This window comes from Equus quagga, chromosome 13 (assembly GCF_021613505.1).
Source record: "Equus quagga isolate Etosha38 chromosome 13, UCLA_HA_Equagga_1.0, whole genome shotgun sequence".
Classification (NCBI taxonomy): Eukaryota; Metazoa; Chordata; class Mammalia; order Perissodactyla; family Equidae; genus Equus; species Equus quagga.
Genome location: NC_060279.1, coordinates 59,438,278 through 59,459,592, shown reverse-complemented (window position 1 = coordinate 59,459,592; position 21,315 = coordinate 59,438,278). Strand labels below are relative to the sequence as shown.

Here is a 21,315-nt window from a genome sequence, read left to right as displayed (position 1 = left end):
CTGGCCAGGACCTCCAGTACTATGTTAAATAAGAGTGGTGACAGAGGGCATCCTTGTCTCATTCCTGTTTTCAGGGGGATGGCATTCAGTTTTTGCCCATTGAGCATGATGTTGGCTATGGGTTTGTCATATATGGCCTTTATTATGTTGAGGTAGTTTCCTTCTGTGCCCATTTTGTTCAGAGTTTTTATCATAAATGGCTGTTGGATCTTGTCAAATGCCTTCTCTGCATCTATTGAGATGATCATGTTGTTTTTATTACTCAGTTTGTTGATGTGGTGTATCACGTTGATTGATTTGCAGATGTTGAACCATCCCAAAAATATGGAACGCTTCACGAATTTGCGTGTCATCCTCGTGCAGGGGCCATGCTAATCTTCTCTGTATCGTTCCAATTTTAGTATATGTGCTGCCGAAGCGAGCACTCAATACAGATGATTTTAATAAAGTATTTGGAGGAAACAAATATGATTAAATTAGAATAATGAGGATGATACATGATTATATATTCCTGTAGAGTCTTTTTATGCAAATAAGAAATGATGTGGGCATAGATTCTGAACTGGGCTTGGTCTTGAACTAGCAACATATACATGGCCAATCCTTTTCTTTACTTGGTCTTACCTTTATTATCCATAAAAGGAGATAATTGAACTATATAATCTATTCTTTAGTAAAATGAGCATACATTTTAAATAGAATGTCTCTTTTGATTCCATAGGAGCTCATCAGGAAGGTCAAGTAGAGATTGTAATGCTCATTTTTAAGTGATTCACAATTAAAATAAAATAAGTTATGCAATTTGCCCAAGGTCACAAAATGAGCCTATGGAATAAATATAAATAGGGTTCCAGATTCCAGACATATAGACTTGGTCTGGTGTACTGTGATGATATTTTCATATGCAACACTCATATTAAATGAAGTCCTTCATCAAGTTATAAAGTAGTTATAGGAAGAATGCAGAGAATTTGGAATTTCAATACAATATTTGTAAGTTAAAATATTCTGTTATCAGGGCAGAGCTTTTAACACATTAACATCCTCGTCGTGTTCTGACAATCTTAATTTCATAAGTTTTTGGAGATGAATTTTATACTGTGTGCAGCCACAGATCAATCAAGCTCTTGCCACCCAGAAGTAGGGTAGGATCCTACATAGCCAAAGTTGGGTCCTTTGCCTAAAAATTTCTCCTACACCCTGATTGAAATGTTACAACATGTAAATTCCTATGTATAAATGAGCTGTCCTCTTAAAAATTTTAAGGGAAAATTAAGAGGATTCCTGTACACATTAGGGAAACTATTATGAATTAATTCAAATAACTTTCCTAGAATTAGCTGCACTGAAGGATTGACACTTTAATAAGTGGTTAAATGAGTAGCTAGGGAGGATAACTGATTTTAGAAAAAAGGCTTTTTGAGAGAAATAGGATCTTTTAGCACCTTAAGATGTTGTTCCTTTGTCTTCTGGCTTCCACAATTTCTGTTGAAAAATCAACAGCTCTCGTTTAAAGGTAATGTGTTATTTTTTCTTTTTTGTTTTCTCCTCTCACTGTATTAACAGCTACCTCTTTGGTTTTTAATAGTTTGACTATTTTGTTGTTAGCTGTAGTTATGTGTGGAATTTGTAGAGATTCTTGAATCCAAAGTTTTCCATCTTTTATTGGTTTTGAAAAATTATTAGCTAGCATTCATCCCAATATTTATCTATTTATTGTCACAGAAATAGATACTTCTCCTTCTGAGACTTTAATTATGCATATGGTAAGAATTTTCACTCTGTCCCATGTATATTTTACACACACCGACACATAAATTCTTTCTTGTCTTTTATTTCACCTAGTTTTATTTTTCTGATTGTTATTCTGGTTCATTTGTACTCTTTGCTACTATGTATAATTTACTATTAAAGTTACATATTGATTCTTTAAACATAGTTATTCTGTATTTGAGTATGGAATTCCCATATTTTCATTTGACAAGTATACTTCCATATGAATATATATATAGGTATATATACTTGAATACATATGTGTGTATATATGTATACACATATGTGTATATATATGTGTGCACATATATATATATAGACAGAGGGAGAGAGAGAGTCTATGGAGTTCTCTACCTTTCCCTCTAATATCTTGAACTTATTAATTATATTTATTTTTAAATCACTCTCTATCTCAATATAAGAATCGTCTGTATTCAATCATTTGATCATATTTTTTTGACATGTCTCGTGATTTTTTATGGAATGCCACATACTTTCAGTTAAAAAGTGTAGAGATTCTAGATGGTGTTATCTACTCCAAACAAGACTAAATTTCCTTTTTGGCTGGCAGATAGAGTACCAGTTGTGTATCTTGATGCTGAATTGGTTGGTTTTAGCTTTTTCTGACTGGTGTATTTCAATTTTCTCCTTACTCCTAGGGTTGGTTGTGTCTACCCCATCCCTTTCACATTTGCAGGATTTGAACTCTAGCCTTCATCTTCTCAGCAATATATGACTGAGGAAATTTCTGCCCTGTTCTTTAGCCTCCTAGATGCTGTTTTAGTCTGGGTTTCTTGGTCTTCCCTTGTGCTTGAGTATCTTTGGAATTGGCCGATTCCTCGGGGAAATACCATACACATAGTTTTTTGGCTCATCTGTGTTTTTTTTGTCCCTGAGCTAACATCTGTTGCTAATCTTTTTTTGTCTTCTTCTTCTCCTCCCCAAAGCTCCCCAGTACATAGTTGTATATTCTAGTTGTAGGTTCTTTAATTCTGCTGTGTGGGACACCACCTCAGCAAGGCTTGATGAGTGGTGCTAGGTCTGTGCCCAGGATCCAAACCTGCGAAACCCTGGGATGCCGAAGTGGAGCACGTGAACTTTACCACTTGGCTATGGGTCCAGCCCCCTGGCTCACTTCTTTCTAGTTGTCTGCTCTCATGGATTTTGCCACTTTCATCCCAGGTCATTTGGCAACTCAGGACCATATTCTCTGTTCAGTCAGCAAGACTAAGCTTTCTCCTTGGGTTCCATTTCAACTTACTGTGAATTGGTATAAAGCCTTAGGGAAAAGAGAGGTAAATGTGGAGGAGCTCATGTTCTTGTGCTGTCTTTTCTCATGGACTTCAGGCCCTCAAGTCCTGCCTGCAGTGGTTATCTTCTAATGTGTTCAGGCAGGTTTGTTTTAAAGTTGAATTTTGTCCAGCATAATTCCTATGGTAGGGTTAGTCCAATTCAAGTTACTCTTTCATGGCCAGCCTTGGATATCCAGTTCTTCCTGATTTTATTCTCCTAGATATTATTAATTTTTTCCTTTCTATTTCAATGGCTTCTACTGTTCGTGCTCCCCTCTTCTTATCCCACCCCAATTTAGAAATCACGCTTATCCAAGAAGTTAGTGATCAAATCTGTCTTATAGACTCTCAGTCTTTTTGTTGGTTATGCCTTTCCACCTTATCAGCTCGAAGTTCAGACCATTCCATTGCATTAACAACTCACTTCCTATAACAATTGACAATTGATGATAAATTAAAGGGTATTAGCCATGAAAATGTGAGCTTTCCTGCAAATTCATTTTTAAAAAAGTGTTCTCAGTGTATCTCCTTTACTGATCTTTCCTCCTTATTTGAGGCTCTTGACATGCCAATAAGAAAATGGATGGTGTTATATATAGTCTAAGGAGGTTTAAAATATCCACAGGTGTGAATCTTCTGACCTAATATCTCCAACCTAACTCTGTGAATATTTCTCCTATTAAATTTACCTCAACAATGTTAGTTTATTTTCAGATAAGCAAGATAAATTACAACATAACAAAACAAAGCAAAAACTAATCTCTTCATCTCAGTGTTGTCCTTTCTTTTTTTGCATTTTGAAAAATGCCTTCTTATTTCTGCTTGGTGCCTCTTTTCAATGTTATTTCTGCTGATTTTAACATTGAACCCCCACTGGATGTACAATAGCAAATTTCAACAATGAGCCTCGCATTTTGTAAGCAATTTACATGCATTTCTAATTTCATCAGAATATCATTGTTTTGAATCTCACTATTATTCAGTTTTTCAGGGTTCTAGGTTCCTAGAGACAAATTATATATATGTATATATGATTACTAATAGTTTCAGAAACCATATATTTCCAAAGTAATGGTTTTTAAAAACTCAGAGCCCTATTCTGTATTCAACTGAAACATCTATTCTCAGTCTAAATTTCTGGTATGACTATTTTCCCCTTCTTCCCAAATTATTGCATATCTCTTTGTCTTTGAGACTTAGCTAGAATTTGCATTGATAATGAGTTTTAATGAGAATTTAATTCGTGATAGCTTTTGTGAACTAAAATATATGTAACAATAAACAAGTACAAAAATGAATAATTTAAAACCTTGAAATTCCAAAGCACTTGAAAATGTTGTTAGGGAGCTTGTTACTTAATTTTGTGGATGGCCAAATAAAAATGGTGCCCATTATATGCAGCTCTGACCTCGTGCAGAAATGAAATAATCATCTGGGACTATTGTCCCCAAAGTAATTATTAACTAGTAGCGCTTGCCTTTTCCCCGGTTTCTGCCTGACTTATTTATATTTTCCTTTGCAATTTGTCTTGCTTTATGTCTCCTGGAAATTGGTATTTTGTTCTTTCATTTCCATAATTTCAATCTAGCTTGCACATTCTCCAAAATGCATGCTTGTAAATTGCATGTGCATATCCGTTTTGAAACTTTCAGTGTTTTTACTCTAAATAATTTCAAAGGGACCATAAGTAACTTTTTTTTCCCCCTACTCTGCTCATTTTAAACGTTCTCAGGTACCGTGGTCCTTAGGTTTAAACATTTTCAATGAATAATATTAGGTATAAGAAACATTTAAATGTTTGCTTTTAATGTCAAATAATTCAAATTTGTCAGTTTAGGTGGGTATGTATCTCTTTAAAGAACCATAGTAAACTTGGATAAAAAGTCGTACTCTGAACGATCTGATATTTCTCTGGGAAATTTGACAAATAAATTAACAGAAGCAATCTGCATGGCTGGTATAACTTATATCTTAGATTTAGGAATTTGATTTTTTTGTCCAAGGCCTGGCAAAATATTGTGTAATAGTAGATGTGGTCTCCTAGACATTCTAAATATATTTCTATGTATATGAGCCAATGTATAAGCCTTCTTATTGATGGAGAATTTGTGCGAACATATTTATCTGAGAAAAGCTGGGCATAACTGGAAGAATTCCTGCTATCTGCTACAAAAGAAAAATTGGAAGATTTGCTGGAAACTTTAATATTTCATTCAAATGAAGATTTTCTGGTCTGTGATGATTGATTGAAAACTAAAATGTCTTAACTATAACTATCTGCCTAAAATCCTATAATTAAAATTAGAGAAATTATTCCATCGTGTTCCAGTCAAGATGTTCCATTACTGAGCATGTCAAAAGGAACTGTATGGCTATTTTTTTTTTTTTCTTTTTCTGGACTTAGAACCAAGCAATCTAGTTTCAAAGCCCCACAAACAGACACATACACAAGTTATAGGTACTTTGGCACAGATACGTTCACTGCAAGATTATTTTTAAAAGTAAAGCTTAAAAACTTGAAATGAACTAACCTTCAACCGTGGGTAAATGGATGAGTAAATCATGTTTCTTTGGCATGATGGACTATTATTAAATATACATAATAAATAAAAATGAAAACTTATAAAGTCTGCATTAACAGGAAACTGATTTGAAATTGCAGGGTTAAAAATATGCCTATATGTATATTTTTAGTAATGTCCTTTTAGTCCTCCCCTTCCTGGATTCAGGTGACCTGGAGCAAAGGAGGGAGGTGGCTCTATTATCACTGGACAGTTTCAATACTCTGACTCTTCACTAAGCCTCCTCTGATGCCACCCCAATGAGGAAGAGAGGGCCGCCTCATTACTGCCAGATGGGAGTGGAAATGTAGGCTCCCCACATGGTCTCCACTGCCACATTGGGGCAAAGGTGTTGTTACTGCTAGACAGGGATGAAAATACTGACAACATCCTCCACCTTCTCTGTCATCATCCCAGCAGGATTGGGGCAACTTCTTTCAGTGTGGCAAAAGTAGAAGTCTAGGTTTTCCACTTTGCTGGTGGAGTGGTGGTAGAACCACAGTGTGTGTGTGTGTTTGTGTTTGTGGGGTGTGTGTGTGTGTGTGTGTGTGACTATAGTGGAGCAGTTATCTAAAAATCTAAAAGTGTCAGTCTTAGTCTTACTACCTTGTCCCTTTCCTGGTCCACTGGCTAGGAGGAATAGGCTTTCGTTGGGTCTTTTTTCTTTTTCTGTTTTTGGTCTGTAGATTGGCTTTCCAGGTTACTAGCATCTTCAGATCCATGTCTGAGTTATATGAGGCAAAAAAAACAAAACCCAGGAAACTCACTACCATGCCATTCCTTGAGTCCTAAAATCCCTAGCCTTTTTGTCTTCTTCTTTCCACCTTTCAGAATCTTCTTATATTTGTTTTACATAAAATATGTAGGGTTTTGGTTATACTTAGAGAGAGCAATAAGAAAAAGTATATCTTCTCCATCGTTCTAGGATCAGAAGGTCAAGTATTTTGTTTTTCCATTTGGAATACCCAGATGCGAAGCTATGCCACCAGCCCACACCGTCTGCTAACACTCATCTGATTACTTTGGCCCTTGCAAAGTCTTTCTGTCTGTGGCAGGCACCCTCCTTCTGCCAGGACTTGGAATAGGTGCTTACTCTCAGGTATGGAAAATGACATCTCTCTCTTCTCACCTATTGTGGGTTTAGTCTCTCTAGAATTTATTCCTTCCATGTTTTCTTTTCTCTACCACAATTCAATGGTCCATAGAAGTGTATAGTTTTAATTTTGACTGGGTTTGGCTTTTATTTTCAATTACAAGAATAAACATGTTTTGTATTCTTCTACATCTTAACTGGAAGAGGATGTATTTTTTAAATAATTTAAAAAATAGAGAGACTTAACAATATATGCTAGAAGAGTTTGTGGCTGCCCGTCTGTCTGTTGGTTTTTTGTTTGTGTGCTAGTTTATGAAAGGTACTCCAGACACATTTCCTCATGTTTTGGCTCCCAGAATTATACGCCTGAATCAATTTGTTACTTTCTAAATTATGGAAGTTTGGTATTCTCTAAAACTTTTTTTTTTTTGAGGAAGATTAGCCCTGAGCTAACTACTGCCAGTCCTCCTCTTTTTTGCTGAGGGAGACTGGCCCTGAGCTAACATCTATGCCCATCTTCCTCTACTTTATACGTGTGATGCCTACCATAGCATGGCTTGACAAGAGGTGCCATGCCTGCACCCAGGATCCGAACCAGTGAACCCCGGGCTCCCGAGAAGCAGAACGTGCGCACTTAAAGGCTGCGCCACTGCGCCAGCCCCTAAAACATTTTTGTTTAAAATAGTATTGAGTGTTAACAGAAATTCCAAGTTTTTTAAACTTACAGAGGCATATTTTATGCCTAAATTTAAAGACCTGATTTAATAAAGTTACTTTACTGATTTCCAAAATCAGCCAACTAAGGCATTTAAATGGGAGATATCAGCTATTATATAAAAGCCTTGTTAGTCAAGCTAACACAATTCAATAACTTCACAATTTCTTTTATATCATCAGTTATCTCTTAATTTCTGGATGAGCTGATTAGAGAGCATGGAATGTTGGTTAGAAGAAAGATAATGAGAGTAACTAAGAGATGAAATAGTCTCCGGAATTACATTATCAAAATGTTATACAGCTCAAAAGAAATATTAGAAAATTTGTGGGTTTTTTTCTATTAGGCAATAAGATATTTTATGAACTTAAAACTATTTCTAAAGACTACTTTAATGTTGAATCTTGCTAGAAGATTCTGAAAATATCTCTTCAATTTTTTCAAAGAAAATACTTGAGAAAATTCTGGGGGAAAAAAGCCAATAAACTCTAGACATAGCATTATATACAAAAGTTGACAGCAGTTTATTTCTAAATTTGAGATAATTTTCTACTCACTGTAAAGACAATGCAGATTAAGCAAAAAGAAAATTATCAACAGCAAAGATCTCTCCACATTTTGTCAGATTCTTTAATACTCAACCAACGTTAGGAGAGACATAAAGGGATTTTGATGAGATTGGTGGTTTCTTGTTGCCTAAAAAATATGCAATCCGCATAAATCAGCTGTTATAAGGTGAAGTGAATGGAAAATATTCGATATCTTTATCTTTTTTGGTTTCCCAATAATTTTTCCTCTACAAGTTCAGAGTGTCAGCCAGAGAGTGGGGCAAAAGTTTTCTTCCCACTTCCTAAAAACAGGCACAAAGAGGAGAATCTGCAACCTGTATCTATTGGCAAAAATTATTCATCTAGATATAGCTCCTCTCATTCAACAGGCGTAAACAAAAGGACAAGGTCCAATAAACAAAACCTGAAAATAAGGGAAAAGGAAGTTGATACTCAGAAGACGAACATACTTTTGTAACTGATATGCTGGGACCCAAGGAATATTTTAGGAATGTGTTTGTCATTTTTACTAGGATACGAGAAGAGGAGAACTTATGAACTTATCATACAACATCATAAAGAAATAATAGCCCAGAAAAGAAGACAACACGTTCGTCTAGATTAGAACAAAGAAGAATTGGTGACCTTGAGCCTTACATCTCACCTTCCACTGAAACATTCACATAACAGAGATGAACAAATGCACGCTCTACCAGCATCGGAAGTTAGGAATATCACAAGCCACTAGAATGATTTTCTTGTCACCAAATTACTAAATGGGTCCTTAAGGGACAATAGTGGGCCCAGGGAGAGAAGTGGCAAGAGATTTGTAGCATCTCCGCTGAACCTAGGTACCTGAACCTGGAGACTTAAATATAATTCTAATTTGAAGGAAAGAAACCATACCTCACCTTGCAGAATTTGTTTTGCAAACATTGCCCAAGCAAGAAGAATATTCCAGGTGAATTCACAGTGTCCCTTGTACACAGTCAAGGTCATACAAAGGTGGGAGAAGATGCTTTCTTGATTCAGGAAAGCTGTATTTTAAACATGACAACTAGATACTCAGAAAATGGACTAGGTTTTTTGCATATGGAGACAGAGAAAGGTAATACTAGAGAACCAGTGTGAGCTAAGAGAAAGCCAGGCCACTCCATCCACCCTTCTTACAGGGTTCAATAGGATGAGACAGGCATCCACTTTACTGGGGATGAGTAACAACGTGCGAGAGGGTGAGGGCACGTGGGACAGCATGAGACTTATGAACAGGAATTTGCGATAGGACTGAAAGGAGTCTTAGAATTCACAAAGGGCACACTTTTGAAGAAAATTTACTCTACGAACAGGAATAAATTGTGGAAAGTAAAATGATTACCATAGAGCATGAAAATAGTATTTTAATACTGAAATATTAGTGTGCTCTGGAGACTAGTGGAGCGTAAATGCCTTGACTTTATCTGGAAAGAGCACTGAAACCAATTAAATGTAAGTTACCTCTAAATAATTTACTTTCAATGGAAGTCCGTATTAAACCAATTGACAACCAAACCATTTTATTAAGATTTGGCCACATGAAATTAGACCTATGGAATATAAAAATTCACGTAAGTATAACATTCATTTAACACATATGCATTGATTATTTTACACTGGATCAGGTAGAGGTAGACGCTGATGAATCAACAATAAACAGGAGCTAGCACTTATGAGAGGCAGGGTGGCACAGCTCTAAAACTCAGAGGCAGAAGCCTCAGTTTACCTTTTGGCTCAGCCATTTGCTCTGCTGTTGTGACCAAGGAGAAATTATTTAACAGATTTGTTAAATAATTTAGTTATTAGTTCCTCATTTAAATATGTTAAATAATTTAACCTTTTTACAAATGAGCCTCCTTATTTTATTTACATTATGTTTATTTGTATATCTATATCTGTATATATCTATATACGGTTATCCATATGTATAATTATACATGATTCTACTTAACCATATATATATGTGTGTGTGTGTGTGTGTGTGTGTGTGTGTGTGTGTACGTGATTATATAATCATCCATAAAAGAGACAATTATATATATTAATTTTCCATATGTACATGTATGAATGTATGTGTATGTATATATATATGTATGTTTGTGTTTATGTGCACATATACATGAGAAAAAGAGAGAATTAAGAATTGTATTCAGCATATTGTAAGTGCCATAGAAGTTTGTAAGAATCATTATCATCATTTAAGATCCTACTAGCTTATAGGATAAATAGAATGTATAAATACACACTTTTAACGTAAGGACTTTGAATCTTAATTTGTACAAATTATTGTGGGATCAGAGGGTATCACTTTGGGGATGTATGAGATGGTATCCTAGGGTTGGAAATGTTTTGACTCAGTACTGGTTCTTAACTTTTTCTAACTGGAGGAGAGGAATAAGCACATTATTAAATAAATAATGGGTTTGAGATATTCAGGGGAGGGTGCTAAACTCAGTAGGACTCAGAATAAGACATCGGGAGCGAAGTATTGAAATTGAGTCTATGGTGTGATATTAGTGGCAAATTGTAAATGGGTATTATATTCCTTTTGAAGTAATTTGAAGTTTCTTATTTTATTCTGCAGAATAATTAGATAATCTACTCAGTCAAGCATCAGTTCTTGGTGGCTTATCAAATTGTCAAACTGATTTGGCACCAATTTTCTTACCTGGAAACAAATCCATGCCACGTTTTTAAAAGATACGCTTAACATTTCTCCTTACTCTTAAAACTGCATAGAACTTTAGAAGCTTTTATCTAGAAAGATATTTAGAGATCAAGTTCAACTATAGTCTCTTAGACAATGGCTTCCTCCATGCTAGAGAACATATTTTAATTGAATTTTTATTTTCAGCAGCCAAAACAATGTAATATTCACTTATTAAATATATGTAGAATGAATTGAAGGTGTTAAGTACTTGCTGTTTAAAAGCCCTGATCTAATATTTTACATGGATCATTTCAATAATTCATGAGAGACAGAGAAAGAGAGACGTGCTAAATCAAATAATTGATTCAGCTATCTTCTTCACAAAGTGTGTGCTTTTATATACAAGCATAATGAGTGAGTGATAAATGAGAGACTCTTAAGGCAGAAGGAGCTAAATCACAATTTTATAGAGCACAAAGGGCTGGTCTGTTTGGGGACAAGTAATGAATTGGTCATTTGCCAAAAGAAGATCCCTTACCATCTTCTCTCGTACCAATCCTAGATATGACCTTTGACCTTTTTTTGTATATTAAAATATATTTTCAGTCCAGTGGTAGACTTTCAAATTCAATAAAGTGATTTCTTTTCCCTTACCACTTCATTTTCCCATAGCTAACTCTCAATAGTCGATTATCCACTTTTATCATGGTTTAAAGTTAGTGCCAGATCTTCCAGACTCCAACACTCGTGTAGGTGTACTCTTTCCTTTGGGGGATCCTTGGGCAGGAAGAAATGTCCACTTCTATTTCCAGCAGCTGGGACAGACATCATGATAAATGCGAGATGCTGAAGGAGTGTGCTCAGATCACAAAGAGAAATGAATGGGGGTTACTGTGGGGCTTTCTAGTCTCCATTCATTTCCCAAGCTGACAAAACATTTTTTGAATCATCATTTTTCTTCCCTCCATCCATTACTCCCTCACTTGCTCTTACTGTTGCTTGAATTCATCAGACATTTGTACATTGCTGCCAAAAAGCCAGCTGTGTTAGATCTAGGGGGGTGATGATAAGTATGCTGTCTATAACGGACTAGGTGGACACAGGAATAAGAATCAGTTTCTCTGTAGCCATGTAATAAATTCAGGAACAGAGTGGCTTTCTCCCTCTTACCTTGAGAATCTGTTAGCTTCCCCCAGCATCACATATCCTAGTCTTCTCTTTGAAGCACTGCTATTATATCATCCACCGAATTTATCCTTTGAAACCTCTGTCTTTTACCTAATTACCACTATGATTCTTCTTCATTGTCCTAAGAATAGAGGTTGCTTTCTGTGACCATCAAGTAAAGAAGTTGGAGTTTTATAATGGAATAGTACTCCAGTCCTCCTGAATTTTAATGTCCCAGTTCATGTTTATACTGTTCTCTGATGAACAAGGTTATCAGTGCTAATGGACTGTAATGCATTGAGTTAATATGTGCTTAAGACATGAGATAGAACAGACGACAGAGAACTTGAAGAATCAGGATAACCTATTTTTATATGTGTCCTTGGGCAGGTCAGGAAATTTCCCTCGATCTCTGTTTCTTCATCTGTAAAATGAGGGTAACCAGTGCTTTCCCCGTCTTTCCCGTGGACATCAATTGACAAAAGCTTGTGAAAGTATGATTCCACATTGCATCCCCATGGTGATTGTTATTACATATACACTTAAAATAATTGTGTTGAATAAATGAGTGAAGAGATGTTTTGAAAAGTATAAAATACTGCATAGTACACACATAATGGGTTATTATTACTTAATTGATTTACAGCTTGTGTATTAAGGGGTGTTTGGGATAACTAGAAAAAATCGCTTCTCATACTTTCCTTTTGAGGCTGATAAAATGGATATTAAATCATTTCAAGGGTAAGAATGCTATTATGCAATGAGGACTGAAGCCCTGGGATCTGATATTCATGCATGGAGGTTCCCACTCTAGCCAGTGGCATGACACCTTCATGCATCAAAATAATGGAACAATGCTGACAATAATGAAGACAAATGACATTATTTTAGGCATTGATAGACTTGTATTTTCAACCGTGAAAATGTAGGTGATCCAAAGTATAAGGCAATGCTGCCTGAAAATTGTTCAGTAATTACACATCTAACTACACTGGAAACAACTGTGTATACTATTCAGTTATTTTAAATGTTTTAAAATCTTTTCCAAATGAGTTGTAGGTATGACTATCACCTCATGTAGTATCAATAATTTACTGAGCAAAAGAATCTTTGATGTTCATATTTCATTTCTGGTTTGCTTGCTTGGGCTCTGTGAAAACTGAATCTGTTCATCAGCACTGTGCAATAACCAATTGATTTTCATCATCAAATACTTGAAGCTAAGAAAAGATAATCTCATCACCTCCTAATTGTCTAAAGAGGGATAGGATATTAGCCTGTACTATTTAAAGATACTTGTTGGATCAACATGGCTCATGTAGGGAGAACCCAAATGTCCTTAGCACAGCTTAAAACATCCTTCACATGTTTGACCTCAGTTTGTCTTCAGCTATATTATTTGAGACCTAGTGAATACTTCACACATTCTCATATTTTACTTATACATCTCTGGGGACCAGAAAGGTTATCTAGGATGCTCAGTACCCCTTCTCTGACTGTAGTAATACATCTTTCAAGGCCTTGCTTAAATATCTTTGCCTCTGTGAAAATTCCCTCAGTTGTCTAAGACTTGGGTAGCAAGAATTGGAGCTCATAGTGAAGACTCACAAGCTGAGTCTGTAAAAGAATTATTTAAAACGGTCAGTAGATACTCTTTTATTCTTGACCCAGCTGTCCAGGCTTCTAAATAATTAACAGAGGACAAATTACTGACTTTTAAAAAGGAATATATACTGACTGTAGAAAATACGGGAAAGGAAAAAAATCAAAAGGCAAAAATCATCTGTATCCCACCTCTCCCCAGTGAACCACCATCACAATGTTAGTTGTGTTTCTAGATTTCTTTTTCCTCAATGTATGTGTGTGGCGGGGAGAAGTGGGGACAGGATTAGAAATGGGGGAGGGATCATATTTCATGTGTGTGTGTTTTTTTTTTTACCAGTTGTTTCTTCACTTAAGAATATAACTTGCATATTTTTCCATGTCATTCTATTGTTCTAAAAAATATTTCAGTGCTCTCACGCTGTATCATTATGTGCATATACCTGAATTTTTTATATATATTTGCACATTTTCACTAATATACATAACTTGATGAACATTCCATTGATTTTAAGACTGGATTTACTAAGATATGTAAGTTGAGTGAGCAATTTCCATAATTTCCAACAGGAGACGTAATTGGAAGTTAATTAAATAAAGAAGGTAATCAAAATGCACTGTTCCTTTGAATTTCCTTAGACCATCCTACAAATCTCTCAAATCTGTTCACTTCTCTCCACGAGCAAACCCTTTCACCACCCATTCCAAGCTACTATCTTTCAGTGCCTAGCCCACCTCATCAACCTCCAAATTAGCTTTCTTACATCCACCTCCTGAACTCTTCTCCACACAATAGCCACAACAAACATAAAAAGCAAAATTTAAGAATTTAGGTCACGCGTTTGGTTAAAATTCTTTATCTGTCATCTATTAAATACTGTTACGAGAAAGACTGAAATCCTCATCATGGCCTGCAAGCGTCCGAGATCTGGTCCTGCTCATTTCTCTAGCCTCATCACACATCTATCTATCCACTCTTGCTCTTTCAACTCCAACCACATCAGTCTTATTTCAGTTCCCTTTCTTTTTTTTCCCAAGAAACTATACTTCATCATGCCTCCAGTTCTTCATACCTGCTTTACTACTGTCTCATTTTTCCTGTTACCTAACCTACTTATCTACTTAATTCTTACTTTCTTTCAGAAACCACTTCAAAATTCTCTTCCAGAAGAAGTCCTTCCTGTCCTCAGTCCAGATCAAGTACCCAATATATTCATATTCATAGCTCACTATATTTCCACTTGTGGAACTTACACTATGTGACTTTGTGTTATTATTTCTATGCATGTTATGGTTTGATTACAAACTATCTTCCCAATGAGAGTGTAAATTCTGTGATGTTAAGAAGCTCATCAATTCGAAGGCAGTGTGGTATCCATGTTACAAAACATGGTGCACTATTAATGAGTGGGATTATTTTATTTCAACACTATTTCCTACTGATGGAATAGATAGCTTGGGAGGTTGAAAGAAATTTCCCATATTTCTTAAGAGGTGTATTTCTACTGAAAGTTATCAATTCATTGGCATTGCCCGCATCTCAATAAAGGATAAAGAAGGGATACAAGATATTTAAATATAAAATTTTGAAATAAAAGACTAAGACATCTTAAATTAGGTAGGCAGTTGATTTCAGTGAACAGGGCACTGAGTGTAGACTGAGAAGTTGTAGTTGGAGATTTACCTCTCATGCATTGTGTGATTTTTGGGCAAGTCACAATCTGGTTTAGAATCTTTGCTCTGGGTGGAGAGAAGGAGGAGAGAAAATTAGTGTTCATTGATAACCTCCTAAGTGTGACAAATTTTCCAAAGTGCTCTATGTTTGTTAGAGCATTTTATTTAAAATTATCCTTGCAACACCCTGAATAGCTATATTCTTGCTCCTTTACACATAAGAATCTGCAACTCCATCAGATTAACTGTCATTTCCAAAGTTACATGGAGTATAAGTGATAAGACTGGCTTAAAATTATGTGTATTTGACCTCAAAGCAGATGTTCCTTTTAATGATGAACTACATGTCCCTAGTTGAAAATAGAACCTCAGGGCTTCCAGGAGCAGTTCAACAGACCCCATCTTATCAACAGAGTAATTAAAAGTGGTTTTTCAGGAACTGAGTTCCCTTGTCCAGTTCAGGTCAGTTGAGACCACTAACCCACCAACCAGGCCTATGTAAATACTCAATAAGTGACTTTTTTGACACCAAGGAGCTAAAAACTCCACCCTCAGATCCTGGTAACACCATTTTGTGAACAGGCATCCTATGAAGAGGCGTGAAGCTTGACTACCCTTGAGCAGATCATCGGTTCTCTCCCTTCTTACCTCCAATCATCTATCTCCACGCTTCAGATCACCCTGCTCTTCATCCCATATATTGTGCCCCAAGCCTTGGGTCAAGGAGACAGATCTGAAGGCACTTGCCCATGTCTCCATACAGATAGATCTTGCAAAAGAGAGCTACGTTTATTCTCCCAGAAACTGATGGCATAATAATTGGCTTTTTTTTAATGCACATCAGGCAAGAGCACCCCAATTTTGTGTGGTAACAAAAATAATAGCATCTTTCTCACAGGGCTGTTTTGAGATTTGAATATGATTATATATGTGACTATAACAGTACTTGGCTATTAGTATATAATTAGTCTATATTTGATGAGTAAAAATAAATGTATATTTGATGGAATAACTTGTGTATAATAAACACAATCTGCCCTAGCACATTCTCCTCACATGGAGGCTTTATCCATTATAGAGAACTTCTGCAAAGATAGATCAGTTTCTCCCCCTGTAATGCTCCTAGAAACTAATTTACATCTTTCTATAAGAACACTTGGTTAAAAGTCTGAATACACATAAGGTAATTTTGAAAAAAAGAACTTGCATATCTAAGACATTGTTTCACACAACTAGTAATTAAGATCTACTAGCTATTGAGAGGCAGTAACCTTGAAATACATTTTTGGCTCTCTGTATCACAAAAGCAACATTTTATGATTGTTCATAACAACATGCATGGGCTTAGACGTTCCGGTTATTAAATGAATAAATAAGGTGGCAAGTGCACAGAAAAATAGCAGTTTGAATAATAAACAAGAGTTGTTTGGGTATTTCAATGATTTATTTGTAATGATAACAGTTTAAATTAGATACTGGGATATTCATAATCATTGTACAAACTCTAGTTGAGTATTTTAGCTCTGTGCACTTAATATACTATATGTTTTCAATGTAAGCCAATTTGTCTAATAAAATGATGGAAAAAATCTACCAGTTCAATGAAGCAGCTTTATAAAGACTGTAATTTAAAGACATTAGAGTATTAAGCAATCATTTCATGCTGTTTCCTGCCTGCATGTGGAGCTGCGAACACGCAAACCTAACAATTCGGATGCTTCAGAGTGGTTCCAAAATCTTTAAAATCAAACAGAAGACTCTTTCATCCAAACAGAATACTCCCCAGGTACAAAAGTCAGAAAAATACAAAAGTCGAATTTGCATCTCTCATAAGCAGACGTGCATTCAAAAGTGCAATTAACCTGACATTGAATTCAACCCAAACGGTTATGAGTTTGTTAATGTGTGGAAGTTGAGATTTCTTTATTTTTTTTTAATTTCTTTTGTTAGTCTGAAAAAACTTGTTATCTTGCTTCACATTTTTACCAATTCCAACTTACACCTAAACTCAAGAAGTGTAATATTTGGGTTTCCAAAATCAATCTGTTTTTGTGAGCATGCTAGGCAATGGGAGGAAATAATTTTGTCTTGGAAAAGTTGTTTGCATAAACAGAGGACTTTTCCCTGAATATGACTTATCATATGAAAGAACTTATATAATCTCACCAAAATAAAAGAATCAGGGAAAAAAAATCAGTAAATAAAAGCAAGTCTGTGCTCTCCAAGCCTGAAATGACTTATAACTGCTTTGGGTTTGGACTCCTGGGTATGAGAACAATTTTACCTTTAAGCCCCCCAAATTAAGTCTTGGTTGTCGTTGTTTTCTCTAAAACATGGAAGAAAGAGCGTGGGCAAGGCAATTCAAATAAAATTGGGAGGAATGAAATACTGAAAATTCGAGCATGAATAGAATGCAATTGTGTTTATTAAATTTCCTACACATAATTATACGTTATGTGTTAGTTTAGGAAGCAGATGAATGGTTGCTTATAATTATTTTCAGAATCAATTTAACTTAAGTTCTGTGTTTAGGAGACTAGGGGCAAGTTTGGGCAGAAGGGCAATGAAATAATATATTTCTGGTCATCAAGGACAGCTGTCTGCTTTTGTAGATAGTGAGTGAGATGCAATGGACCCAGTGAAATTGTAGCAATCTTCTTCAATGTAATTCAATTCAACCAATGTTTATGAGCACTATATGCGTCCTGGGGAAATATACCTTTTAATAAGGTAGTTTCTCTTCCCTCAGGATGCTTGTAAACTAATAGATTACTCCTAGATGGTTGAAAATCAAATTACCACACATCTTCCACTCAGCCTAGTGTTCTATTCACTATACCAAGTTAACTCTAAGAAATAAATCCAAGGAAGCCACACTGCCCACATCTAACACAGTTTCAAGACAGTCAAAATGGACGTATTTTCCAGATACTCTCTATGTGAATGTGTCTTGAGCTGTAGTTTCCTGTAATGGTGAGTGATAATTTGAAAGAAATTGCCTTCACATGCAAATACCCAGTATAAACGTGCAAACAAATTGTAAAACATTCCAAGTTCATGGCAAATTAAAGAAACGTATTGTGGAAGAGTACAATATATGAATAAGTGTGGTAGAGTGGAGACAGATCCTTTGTTTAAGAGGTACAAAAAGGTCTACATACAAATTTGGATTGTTCTCTTCAATAACCCTTAAAACAAGTTAATGAATAATCAACTCCATAGGGATCTGTGAACTATCAACATGACGCCCAGTGCATGATAGGCACTCAAAATTTTCTTTAAAGAAAGAATACGTAAATGAATAGAAGGATGTTTGGGTGATGGATGATGCTATTGCTGAAAATAATCAAATGTTTTCGGAAAACTAGTTTAAGGACTGGTGAACTATTCTGTTAATAGTCTCATCACCCACAAAAATTTATTATCAGACTAAGGATTTAGTATTTTTGAAACCTATGTGCGGTAGACAATAAGAAATTTAAACTATCACAATGAAGCAGCCAACTGTCACAAGAGGGTGCCTCCTAATGATAACTCCTACACTGGATAGGAATGTGAGACCACACCCCGGTAAACCACGGATGAGGGAACTTCGTGGACGAATGGAGTCATGGCTTCCATGCGACCTTTGCTCAGCTCTGTCGTGTCTTGCCACTTACGCTACTCAAGCAGGAATTTTATTAGAATCTCTCCCATCAGAACTTTTTGACAGGTGGCATATTCAAAGCTCATTTTACTCTGAAGATATGCATAAAGTGTCCGTTGAATAGCATTTCCTGTGTCCGCATAATCTGCAGCAGCACAGGAGAATGACAATGGCTGGAGAAATAGGAAAACAGTTGTAAATGCCGTATGCTCTGTTGAAAACATCCCACCCCCTTCAAGACTGTACTCTGTGCTGTGGCTGGCAAAGAAAATGAGGTCTCTGCAATTATTGACACATTTAGTTTGCTTCAACTCAGATTCTGGGAAGCATCCCATCTATTTTTGAAAACAGAAGGAATAACATCATTCAGAAAAACAAAATCAGGTTGGGGGGAAAATAAAGAAGAAGAAACGACTGTAGAGGATGAACAAGAGAGAAAACAGTAATGCCATCAGCATAAGAGGAAGTTACTTGAGGGCCAGGATTCTTGCATTCATTGCTTAATCCACAACTCCTATGACAAGACTGACAAATGTTCTTTAGATATTGGTTGACTTGTTTGCAATGCACCTCTGAGCAAACGAATGTATCAATACTATTCTAGTTACGAAATCCAGATACTTAACAACTATTACACCCTCCATGTAGTCTCATCTTGCTTTATTTGCAATTTGAATAAATATTTATTCATTAGATTACTGTGCAGTAAACTAAATATAGTTTGCTCAGCAGGGTGCAGTAACTTCTCAACAAATTCTTTGGTTGTCATTAAACATTGAATTAAATATATTTCATTCGGTGAGCACATATTGACCATGAATTAAATGACGTACGAGGCATTTCCTAGGCACTAAGGGTTAAAAAATGAATAAGAAAACACAAGCCCTTCTCTTGAAGAGCCTAAAATCTAGTATTATTGTTGTTACTACAGATATATTTTTTTAGAGAAAGCACTTCCCTGAGGTATTGCTAGATGCTTTTGAAAATCATTCTTTTGGTTCTAGCAGTTGGAAAAGTAGAGTATCTTGTTTTACCCAATGGCTCCTGAACAATTATGTAAACTACTATTGTTCAGGCACAACACCACTTACTTTTGTGAACAGCTAAAATTAGTCATTCAGAGGCAAGGTTGGTGAATTGGGTTTGTTGTCAAGCTAATGTGCGGTTCCAATCCAGCATGAATACCAAATAGTGAGACGGAATTTCTTGTGTCTCATAAACTGTCTGTGGGAGTAATATCCAGCACCGAGTCCCTAAATATATTGAGTCATATCTGCATGCTTGAAATATGTGTAAACTTCGCCAAGGGAATCACTGTGAAGAATTCTGCTCTTCGCGTGCACAGATTCTGGTATAAATATCAGAAACATTCATTTCTTTGTGTCCTATACATGAAAGTCGTTTTTTTCTTCTTCTTTTTCTCTGTATTTATCACCAAAGGAGCTTAAAATTTATTGAGTATGCCAAAAGACTGTAAGGAGAGATAATTTTAAGTGTCCTCTTTGTCCTTTTTATATTCGTAAAAATACCATTTGAGTAATTTAGTTTTGTGTCTTGTATATATTAGCTCTAACGTCATCTCTGGGGGCCTCCCCTGAACATGGATGAATGTGTCCTCTATTCTCCAACTTCGCTCACATTAGCTGGCATATTTTCTATCTTTACACCTCATACATAAATATAACCACTTCAAAATAATGATATTACTTCATCTGTTTACTGTGATTGTCCCTGACTAGAATGCAAGCTTCATGAAAGCAGAAACTTTGCTGTCTAAAGAGACTATTCTATTCCCAGATCCTAGAACAGTGCTTGTCATGCGGAAAATTCTTAATAAGTATTTGTTGAATGAATAATTGAGCAAATAAAGTTTTCTGGTGCAGCAATTTCCTTTTTCCTCACAGCCCACATTTACTGGGAATTATTATGTGAATAACTGTTAAATCAAATCTATGGGTCTCAGTTGTATATACTTCCATTCTAAATAAAGCCATTTTCAAAACTAAAGTCAATGCCTAAATAGGGCAGCAGAAAAAATATTTAAGCAAGTATATCCTCCAAAACAGCGACCCCTGCCAAAAATAACATAAAAGTAGAAAACCACAGGCCAATCTTATTTTTGAATACCAACCAAAAATAACCTGCTAGAGTATTGAATCCAGTAATGTAGTATTACAGTAATGCACCATCACCAACTGAGGTTCAATTAAGAACTGCAAGAATGATGTGATATTAGTACAATTTATAATATCGTCATCTCAACAAGCATTTAATAAATTTCAAAGCTGAGTGGTTTGCCTAATGCTTAACTATGAAATATTGAAACTTTTCTATGACAGTCGAAATAAAGATATGATTGTGCATGATAACCACCATGACGTAGCACTATTTTGAAAGTACTAGACAATAAAATTAGGAAAGCAAATGAAATAAGAGTGGTACCTTTTGGAAAACAGCAGGCGTGTTTACAAGCATTTTGAAATTATATAAATGATTGTGGGGAAACCATGGATAGTAAATGAAAAAAAAGTCTAAATAATAAGAGAGTGAGGGGCTGGCCC

The 21,315-nt window shown here is 35.7% G+C and overlaps 1 non-coding gene across 1 annotated transcript; it reads right to left on the bottom strand.

Moving 5' to 3' along the window:
- Positions 1-318: 318 nt before the first annotated feature.
- Positions 319-425, bottom strand: LOC124251601 (U6 spliceosomal RNA). Its single transcript, XR_006891794.1, has one exon. It is a non-coding gene; the product is annotated as a U6 spliceosomal RNA (small nuclear RNA).
- Positions 426-21,315: the final 20,890 nt, after the last annotated feature.